This window comes from Globicephala melas, chromosome 1, assembly GCF_963455315.2.
Source record: "Globicephala melas chromosome 1, mGloMel1.2, whole genome shotgun sequence".
Classification (NCBI taxonomy): domain Eukaryota; kingdom Metazoa; phylum Chordata; class Mammalia; order Artiodactyla; family Delphinidae; genus Globicephala; species Globicephala melas.
The window spans coordinates 55,654,204-55,663,697 of NC_083314.1; the positions used below are offsets into that span (position 1 = coordinate 55,654,204).

General features: G+C 37.4%; 1 protein-coding gene, 10 non-coding genes and 1 pseudogene across 25 annotated transcripts in view; 11 read left to right on the forward strand and 1 right to left on the reverse strand.

Annotated features, from left to right (window-relative positions):
* Positions 1-9,494, forward strand: part of CENPL (centromere protein L) — a 50,836-nt gene that overhangs the window by 1,023 nt on the left and 40,319 nt on the right. For 7 of the 15 annotated variants that reach the window (XM_060296170.2, XM_060296165.2, XM_060296171.2 and 4 more), the window contains exons 1-11: positions 1-616; positions 816-848; positions 1,053-1,094; positions 1,415-1,467; positions 1,783-1,821; positions 2,097-2,137; positions 2,314-2,343; positions 2,540-2,592; positions 3,276-3,303; positions 3,489-3,528; positions 6,853-6,949. The gene's annotated coding sequence lies outside the window, so the exon portion shown is untranslated. Of the gene's footprint in view, positions 617-815; positions 849-1,052; positions 1,095-1,414; positions 1,468-1,718; positions 1,822-2,096; positions 2,138-2,313; positions 2,344-2,539; positions 2,593-3,275; positions 3,304-3,488; positions 3,529-6,852; positions 6,950-9,494 lie in introns of all 15 variants that reach the window. The other 8 variants (XM_060296214.2, XM_060296204.2, XM_060296218.2 and 5 more) reach the window with 5 other exon arrangements.
* LOC115863151 (small nucleolar RNA SNORD74) lies at positions 215-294 on the forward strand. The gene has a single exon (XR_004043406.1). It is a non-coding gene; the product is annotated as a small nucleolar RNA SNORD74 (small nucleolar RNA).
* LOC115863160 (small nucleolar RNA SNORD75) lies at positions 678-739 on the forward strand. The gene has a single exon (XR_004043414.1). It is a non-coding gene; the product is annotated as a small nucleolar RNA SNORD75 (small nucleolar RNA).
* LOC115863147 (small nucleolar RNA SNORD24) lies at positions 904-985 on the forward strand. The gene has a single exon (XR_004043402.1). It is a non-coding gene; the product is annotated as a small nucleolar RNA SNORD24 (small nucleolar RNA).
* LOC115863158 (small nucleolar RNA SNORD77) lies at positions 1,278-1,347 on the forward strand. Its single transcript, XR_004043412.1, has one exon. It is a non-coding gene; the product is annotated as a small nucleolar RNA SNORD77 (small nucleolar RNA).
* On the forward strand, positions 1,654-1,714 carry LOC115863152 (small nucleolar RNA SNORD44). Its single transcript, XR_004043407.1, has one exon. It is a non-coding gene; the product is annotated as a small nucleolar RNA SNORD44 (small nucleolar RNA).
* On the forward strand, positions 1,958-2,022 carry LOC115863159 (small nucleolar RNA SNORD78). Its single transcript, XR_004043413.1, has one exon. It is a non-coding gene; the product is annotated as a small nucleolar RNA SNORD78 (small nucleolar RNA).
* LOC115863149 (small nucleolar RNA SNORD79) lies at positions 2,385-2,468 on the forward strand. The gene has a single exon (XR_004043404.1). It is a non-coding gene; the product is annotated as a small nucleolar RNA SNORD79 (small nucleolar RNA).
* Positions 2,637-2,717, forward strand: LOC115863153 (small nucleolar RNA snR60/Z15/Z230/Z193/J17). The gene has a single exon (XR_004043408.1). It is a non-coding gene; the product is annotated as a small nucleolar RNA snR60/Z15/Z230/Z193/J17 (small nucleolar RNA).
* Positions 3,131-8,068, reverse strand: LOC115863118 (ADP-ribosylation factor-like protein 5A pseudogene; annotated as a pseudogene).
* On the forward strand, positions 3,342-3,417 carry LOC115863150 (small nucleolar RNA SNORD47). The gene has a single exon (XR_004043405.1). It is a non-coding gene; the product is annotated as a small nucleolar RNA SNORD47 (small nucleolar RNA).
* On the forward strand, positions 3,562-3,639 carry LOC115863148 (small nucleolar RNA SNORD81). Its single transcript, XR_004043403.1, has one exon. It is a non-coding gene; the product is annotated as a small nucleolar RNA SNORD81 (small nucleolar RNA).

The window sequence follows — 9,494 nt, forward strand, 5'->3', positions numbered from 1 at the left end:
GTGTCTTTTGTGTGCTGTTAAGTAAGTTCTTAACCTGAGAGGCCTCCAGCTCTTGGCAGTTACGATCTTTTTAAGACGGCTGGCATTTCTAGGCCAGTCGCAGGCCTTCGCACGGTTCACAAGATGAAGATGGTGGAGGATTGCGAGTTGGGTGCGGGCGCGACCTAATACTCCTCGGGTTGTTGGGCCGAACTGCGGAAAAACGCGGGCTCGCGGGCTCTGCCTCTGATGAAGCCTGTGTTGGTAGGGACATCTGAGACTGTTGATGAATGCCAACGGCTCTGATGGCGGCGCGTGCCGAGTCACCGAGTGGGTCTTTGTTAAAGACTTCGGCCCGAGTCTCCTTCAGCCACTTGCTCTCAGGAAGGCCACGTGGTTCTCTAAAGGCTGCATTCCGCACTGCACCATTATTTCCGTCAGTGGTTCTTAATCTTAATTATGTGGAATGCTCTCGCGCAATTATGGGTGGTGGAAACGACTTGCTTACATGGTATGGAAACGACGTAAGGTTTAAACTTAGGTTTAAAACAAAATTAGTTTTTTAAATACCTAATCTTTCCTAGGAACGGTGCCAGGCATGAATGCAATGTGGCTTTTGATGGCTTCTGGTGGACGGGTAAGTAACGGCTAACTACAGTGGGAAGAATGAAATCTGCTTAGATGTGGTCTTTATGCTAAGCCTGTGATGTTTTAAGAGTAGTGGGCAGAAGGGATTTCTGAAAAATTCTATTCTGAGGCTTAACTGCTTAACGACATTAGCGATTAACTTAGCAGCACAGCATGTTTTATTGGATTATTCTTTGTCTATTTTCTAGTTGTGTACCAAAGGGATGAGAACCGCTGCTGGGGTGAGTTACTGAGATTCCCTGAAAAAGGGAAGTTAGATTGAAAGTCCAGTGAATGTGCCACAATGATGACAGTTTATTTGCTACTCTTGACTGTGAGGGTGACGAGAATTATTACCACCATTATGCTAACTGAGGCACACAAAATGGTGGTTTAGAGAACATAGAGATTGCACCCAAGTTTATATGAAACTGTTTTCTTCCCAGGTCTTACAGCACAAGCTTAATGCTGTATCCATGGGCAAACAGGTGAGAAACCTTTTTTATAGTCCATGTTTATCTAGTACTTTGAATTCTTTTCTTTTTATAAGGGGTTACAAATTGCCAAGTCAATGTTGGTGCTTATATTAGGGTTTTCCTCACCTTTTTTTCAAACTTAAATTGCTGCACTCTAGTTTTATATTTAGTATGAGGGGGAATCTGAAGAAACAGACACTATGATGGTTGCATAGTTCAACAGACTGAATCATGAAAAAGATAATACCATTTGTTTGTTGTATCTGAGTTAGTAAAACTTTTGCTGATAGTGTAAGTAAAATACCACTACTAACTAGTTTTTCTTTTTGTAGGCACTATGCAGGAAGTTAAGCACTATGTAGGCACTAAGCTGAAAGTTCAAGGGGTAAGTAAAATTGTAACTGAACTAAACATTGGTGACAGGGCAAGCATGACAAAGAATGCCACTAACGGCTTTTTAGGGTTGCCTTCTAATGCACAGGAAGCAGTCTTCCCATAAAGTGCTTGAACAGTGTGCTGAATACATTAAATAAAAGCCAGATCCTTGTACTGTCTTAATTTGTGAGAGCAGCCTGTGTGATGATAAGCAAATACTGACTGAACATGAAGGTCTTAATTAGCTCTATCTGATTTCAGGCACTTTTTAGATTTGTGGGGAGAAAATTGATTTGGCTGTTATAAAACCACTCTCATTTCTTAGGTGGACTTGAATCCTTGACCTGTCCGGGCCAACTTTTTGGTAAGCATTAATGTTAAAAACAATTTAGTAACCTCAACTGTTAACTGAGAATGCTGATAAAGTGGAATGCTTAACTACCAAGCTAATTTCCTGTCTGGTTTGCAAGTGCATGTTGAGCATGCTCTGAACAGGGTTTTTGTAATGATGTTGAGCAAATGTCTGACCTGAAATGAGCATGTAGACAAATCTAACACTGAAGAACCCTGTGACAAATGTGAGAAGAATTTAACAATAAGATTGACATTTTAATGAAAGGTGTATCATTTCTCTCATAGATCCTGGGTACACGTTTTTATCTATGGATGGCTTGCTTGGGGTAAGACATGAAAACAGTTCTTTGGCTCCTGGCATTTGGGTTTATATTCCGAAAATGTGCTGGTCTTAGTAGTTGTTGACCTATGTTAGTGTTTTCTGGTGTTGGACCGTTGAGAAATAAACAGGCTTTAGTGTTAAGCTGTTGTGAAGTGTGTTTAAAGAAATACTTCTTTGCAGGTGCAAATTTTGGAGATCTTCTATATAAAGGTATGTATGTTTTATTAGTCTTATCTAGTTACTGAGCAAGATGCTGTTAGTGATGATTTTTTAAAAATTCAACAGATGGGAATCTCTCTGACAAAGAATGAAGATTTTTAAATACTGAAACGGTATCTGGAAAATTTTTGAAATCTACCTATTAACTACCTATTCAGTTTGATTAAATTTCATTAAATTTTTGCAGGTGACAAGAGAGGTACTGGCTACAACGCAGGGAGCAAGACCTTTTAAGCAAAGGTATAGAAGTCTCAAGTTTGGTTTCTGTGTTTTGTGGTATAAAGCCGATACAATGATGATAACATAGTTCAGCAGACTAACAGTGATGAGCAAATACTGTCTTTCGCTCCTATCTGATGTATCTGGCTGCAACAATTCTGTTTATATACCCATGAAAGTGGAAACCAGCCACTGTCTCACAGAAATATTCAGGGATTTGGATAAGTGTAACGGCGCATGCAGATGTTCTGTACTGTTAATTTCAGGATTAGGAATTCACATTCTGGATAAGAACAGGCTAACGTGAGGAAATTTTTATGGCGTATACTATAGATTACACCAGAATGAATAATTTAGCGGATTATTTTTGATAGTCATTTCTCAGAGCAGTTTTAGATTCATAGCAAAATTGAACAGTAGGTTCCCATATAGCATCCTCCCCATCATCATCTACCACCAGAGTGGGACTTAAAATTTTGAACCTATGTTGACACATTTTTTCACCCAGAGTCCAGTAGTACGTTGGGGTTCACTCATGGTGTTGTACATTCTCTGGGTTTGGACAAATGTATTGTGACAAAGATCTACCTTGCACAGAATAGGTTCACTGCCCTAGAATTCTTTGAAAAATTTAAAAATCGGCTACAAAAAATGGGAGAAAGGGCAAATTTTAAACAAGGCTTTTATTTTTCATTTTCAAACAGGCACATGTGTTACCCTGAAGATTTCAAGGTCAGTCAGTCTATGGTATATATGGTGAGTTAGAATGTAACCAGTGATGTGATGATTCTGCCAAATGAATAGAATGATATCACTGTAAAACCGTTCCATTGTGATTCTGAGGTTACTTTATCAACAAGTATCACAAGTTTTTTCCCTTCTACTGTGATTTGACATATATGGTCTTTATTTTTCAGGGCATTTATGACAGCAGTCATGCATCTTAACGGTTGACAGGTGAGGCTTGAAAATATCAGTACTGTTTGGTTCCAGAATACATGATGATCTCACCCCAACTTGAACTCTCTCACTGATTGCTTGATGATGTTCAAAGATCTGATAATTCTGTGTATCCCAAATGCAATTAGAATTGGCATGGAAATGGGACTTAAAATGGTTTCTCTGTTCTTGCAGGCAGCTGGATGGATGCTCATGGGATAGGAGAGGAAACAACTTTCAGTTTTTTTTAAAGCCTATTGTATTTATTGGCCATGCTGTACACCATGTGGCTTGTAGGATCTTAGTTCCCCCACCAGGGATTGTACCTGTGCCCCCTGCAGTGGAAGCACAGAGCCCTAACCACTGGACCACCAGGGAATTCTCCAACTTTGAATTTTAATAAATATTTATGAACCATCTGAAGTGTGCTCATTTCAATTTAATGAGATGAACGAAGGGAAATAGGACATTTTTGTAATTGACCCAACGGCATATTTTTTGCAGAAATTTTCTGTGATTTAATGTGAAGTGCCTGGGTCAGTTAGTCACAGTTGAAAACCAACCATTGGAATTGTAGCCTGAGGCTGGAAAAGTGAAAGATGAGCTTGAACCACCTTTGTGCTGTGCAAGAAAGTTCCGTAGGAATGAAAATGTTGAAAGAACACAGGAACTTTAATGATCCTTAATTTCCAAAATGGGCAATTAAGTCATTAAAATACATTGTTGAAAATTGCAGAGGAAAGTAGAAGCTCTTTATGTTAAGTGGTAGGAGTGCAGAAACTGGGAAAAATCTCCATTTGCTGTAGTAAGCACCAGGGTGATTGGGTCTGGCAAGTGTTGATGCGGAAACTGGTGTAGGAATTGGTTTCAGTGCTATTTAGAAGATGCATATTGAAAAACCTAGAACAGTGAGATTTTTAAGAATGAGATCAGTAATACTGTGGTTATAATGTCCTTCAGAAAATGGGTACTTGTTCTGCAAATTTCTGGGAGGGGGGGAATGTTTGTTCAAGTTAACGAGAAAATTAGTGAACTAGTGAGTTGCTGGTTAGTTCCTAAATACCAAGGAAACCATTAGCTCTGGGAACACCTAAAAAGTAAATAACCTGCCAGTTAAATTTCAGCTTGCTTTCTAATTTGGCATTTGAGTGTGTAGGAACATTAAATTGGGGTTTTAAGTCTTAGTTGCATGCCAAAACGTTTACTTCAAACTCCCACTGACTGAAACACTATTCTAAAAACTAGTCAAAACACCAGTTTATATATAAAAGCAAGTTGACAAGATTTTTTTTGGCTGCGCTGTGAAACGTGGGATCTCTGTTGCCCCTGAGATTGAATCCGGGCCACAGCAGTGAATGCACCTAATCCTAACCACCAGACCACCAGGAAACTCCCTGCAAGTTGACCAAATATTAAAGTGTTAGTTACCCCTTGGTATCTGGGGGGTTGGTTCCAGGTCCCCCTGTGGATACCAAAATCCATGGATGCTCGGGTCTCTTAGAGGTATAGTACTATAGTGGGTCTACTGATCTCCCATGCCTGCTTGGATTATTTCATATTAGAAAATTTCTGTCAACATTGTATGTGCTATTACTCATCAAAATTCTGAATGAAATCTAAAAGAAGAGTAGCCATTTCTTGAATATTCTAAAACATGACAGTTTGGATTAGCCTGCAGCTTTTCAAGGCATAAAAGATATATAAAAAGTATCCAAAAATATGTTTTAAAACAAGGGTAAGGTAGTGTAACAAAAATACCTTCAACTTTAAGATACTGGGAAAAAACCCTAAGCAAACAAAGGGTATGTTGGGCCAAGTTACTTAGTAAAAATACAGCATGTTGATCAGTTTTAAACCAAATCCTTAAAAGTATTAAGTAGTGTAAGAAGATAAAACTTACAAAAAAACCCTCAAACTATTCCAACTTCTAAGCAATAAGATTTCAAATTAAATTATCTTCATTGCTTGGAAAATACGCTTTTATCTCAAGTTCACTTTAAATGCCTGACATATAATTAAATACCCAGGAAGACTCTTGCTAAATTTGATAATATATGGTGATAATTCTCTGGGATGACATTTCACACAATGGTTTTCAATTAATGCTGAAAAAAAAATCACTTGATAACTTTTATCACGACTGGCTGATTAGTGGATTTACACTTAATAGGCACACCTTAGAAATAATTGTGAGTTCAGTTCCAGACCATCACAATAAAGCAAGTCACAGAATTGCTTTCCCAGTACATGTAAAAGTTATGTGTACACTATAGTCTAAGTGTGCAATAGCATTATATCTTTAAAAAAGATGTACATTAAAAAAAGTATAGTAGATTTTAATATTGTGTTAAACATACTTTAAAAATATTTGACTGCTGGGAATTCCCTGGCAGTCCAGTGGTTAGGACTTGACACTTTCACTGCCGTGGCCCCGGTTCAATCCCTGAACTAAGATCCTGTGAGCCACGAGGCGCAGCCGAAATGAAACAAAACTTGACTGCTAAAAGATGTTAACCATCTCAGCCTTCAGTGAGTCATAGTAGTAACATCAAAGATCACTGATCACAGATACCCAATGCAAATATAATAATGAAAAAGCTTTAAATATTGCAAGAATTACCAAAATGTGACACTGAGACAAGTGAGCAAATGCTATTGGAAAAATGGAGTGGATAGACTTGCTAGACTCGGGGTTGCCATAAAACAAAAAATGCATTATCTGTAAAGCACAATAAAAAAAAAAGCTAAGTGCAATAAAAGATGTGCCTGTACTCAGTAACTTACATGGCATAAGGCCCAACAAAGGGAAGAATGTGATAATTGCTCAATGTGTAATTCTGCCTATTTGTACTACTAAGCCAAGACTTTGATAGGTAATCCACTCATTTGGATTACATGTTTCTATGTATGTGATTTGATCAACCAAAAAATTAGGTACAAAATGTCAAGCTTTTTCCTTTTTTTCTTTAAAGGGCAGCTCAATGGTTTGGGGTTGGTTAGTACAATACAGAGAATACAGAGGATACCTGTAAAATGTCTCTAACACCAATGCCAGTACTCATAAGTAAGGATATTATTAATTTTTGTGTTATTCACTTTTCTTAAGAACATAAAGTCATTAACTTGAACTTGCTGTATACACACAATACATATACAACCTTATGCAAAATACTTTTCATAAGTAACATTACATTTTAAAATATTGGAAACCGAATATCTGTGATCTGCATTTTGACTTAGTGGGAAAATAAGAGAACATTCAACTAGGGAGGATTATACTGATAATAAGACTCAAAGTTAAAAGTGTCTTCCTCTCCCCCTCTCCCTTTGTACTTAACACAGCTTATACAATGTCCTGAGAGATTCATTATGAGAAAAATGTCCATCACAGCTTTAAAACCTTGCTTTGGAAGGAACTAATGAGAAAGCAGATTGGAAGGTGAGAGTTCATCTTTGTTTTCAAAGAAGTGGTCTTAATTTTTCTTCTTATAGAAAAAGTTTAAATCGGTTCATTGTAAATATATCTAAACTATTAATTTTTGCAGTTTTCAATTATACAAAAGCTACAAGAAGAGGGCAGTAGAGATCATCTAATCTTAAATCATGATGTCATCCATTCAAGTCCTTGGCATAATCCCTGGTCAGTAAGAGCACAGAATACCTGCATATGCCACAAATGATCTTTAATATATATCAGAAATATTTTCAAAAACTGGGAGATTTCTACTATAGCCATGCATTCTTTAACATCTTGTTCATTAGCAAAAATCAGCAATACAGCTTTCCTTAGGTCTTCGTGGGCTAACATTTTATAGAGTTTCTCAGTTACAGCAATCCTTTCTCTGTCTGTACTGTCCACAACAGTTATTACAAACTCTGTTAGTGTAAGAAGTGTTCCAGGAAGAACGAAGAGACTCTTGGCCACCAGTATCCCACATTATGAAATGTGTATTATTAATCACTATTTCTTCTACATTGCTTCCTATTGTAAGGGATGCATGTACAACTTCATTCACAGAAAACTGGTAAAGGATGGTAGTTCTCTCTGCATTATGCAGTCCAACAATGATAAGTATGTGCTCCTGGTGGTTGAACAGTCTCCCTATCTTGGTGAAGAGAATACACGTTCTTAGGCAGCAGGCCCCCTCCAGCCACCAGGGCCACCTGGCCTCTCCCACTCAGGCAGAAGGGAAGGCAGAGATGCGCCAGAGTCTCAGCCTCTTCCTTGGAACTGGAGAGAGACCAAAGCCCAGGCCACAGATACTGGCAGATATTTTCTCAAAAAACAAATGAGTTTGGGAAAAAATCTGATGGTATTAGTTGTCAAAGATAAAATTCAAGCTTTCAAATGAAAATTACAATTTTGGAAAGCTTGTATCTGTCACTGTGCACTTACACCTCCATACTTAAAGACTTAGGATGAGATCAGTCATGATGTTAATCAATGTGATTTTTTAGATATTGTTTAATGAAATTTGTCAACACCTGGACGATCTGCATAATTCAGTGATCCAGTATTTTTCAAACGATCAATGTGCAGTGTTACAAAACCATGCATAACACAGTTGTATTCAAAATATAAGACCAATGGATTTTAGAAAAATTTACCAATATGATTGCAGATTACACATTGCAACTAACCTTTAAGAAACCTGTCAAGTTTTGGTGTAGTATCAAAGAAGAATATCCATAATTTTCAGAGAAGGCTATTAAAATACTCCTCGCTCTTCTAACTTCATATTTATGTGAGACCAAATTTTCTTCAGCTATTTCAACCAAAACAACATATCACAACAGATGGAATGCAGAATCAGATATGAGAATCCAGTATCTTTTGTTAAACCAGAAATCAAAAAGATCTGCAGAAACAATGTCACTCTTCTCACTAATTTTTGTTTGGGAAAATAATTTAAAAATAAAAATGTACTATTTTTGCTAGCATGTAATGGGTTAAATCTTAATCTTAAATCTTAATTCCTGCTACAATAAAAGAGCTATATAGAACTCTTTGGGATCCTCAATAATTTTTAGAGTGTAAGTAGTCCTGAGACCAAAATGTTTGAGAACTGCTATTCTAGGTAAAGATACAGGAGCCTAAAGAGGTTAAATGACTGGGCCAAGGTTGCATAACTAGAGAGTGTTAAAGCCAGGAATTAAATCCAGTTATGTCCAACTCAAGTTGTTTCTACTAAGTCCATCGTCTTAAACACAGAAGACTGACTTAGAAGTGCACTTAATGTATGCCTTACATATGCAATTATTATACAGGTATCCCATCTAATATTTTTATTGTGTACTGGTTATTTCTCATGTCATGAAATAACTCACTTTCCATGAAACAAGAAAAAAGTATCCTTAAGGCAGCATCTTTAGGATGAGTTAGGCTTAACAAAAAATCAGCAGCAAGGAATGTGATCAGTGTCACAGTTCTGGTTCTTCAGAGAGGGGAACTCTGGGAAAAGACAGTGCAGCTGTATAGATGCATTGTTTTATTCCGCCAAAGCCCATGAGCATAAAATGACATAAAAGCCAAAGCCCACGAGCATAAAACGTCACACTCATCATCTAACACATCTCTTCCCAACAAGGAGAAATTGCTCATAAGACAAAGCTCTCTTGAAGCCAGTAATAACTATCGATATTGTAGCTGGCAGTTGCTTACTTTGTTTTTAAAACTTGCAACATAGAATAAATCTAAATTCCCTAGGAGGCTGGGGAGATTGGACTTGGAACTGAAACCTGGCTTACAGTTTACAATCAGTTTGTGTGTTCCAAAACTCTGGTTGTGTTGTTTCCAACTTTATCAGTAACTAGGTTCTTTATTTTTGAGAAAATATTTAATTAATGGGAATTCCCTGGCAGTCCAGTGGTTAGGACTCCACGCTTTTACTTCTGAGGGCCTGGGTTCAATCCCTGGTCAGGGAACTAAGATCCCGCAAGCTGCGTGGTGTGGCCAAAAAAAAAAAAAAAAAAAAAAAAAAAAA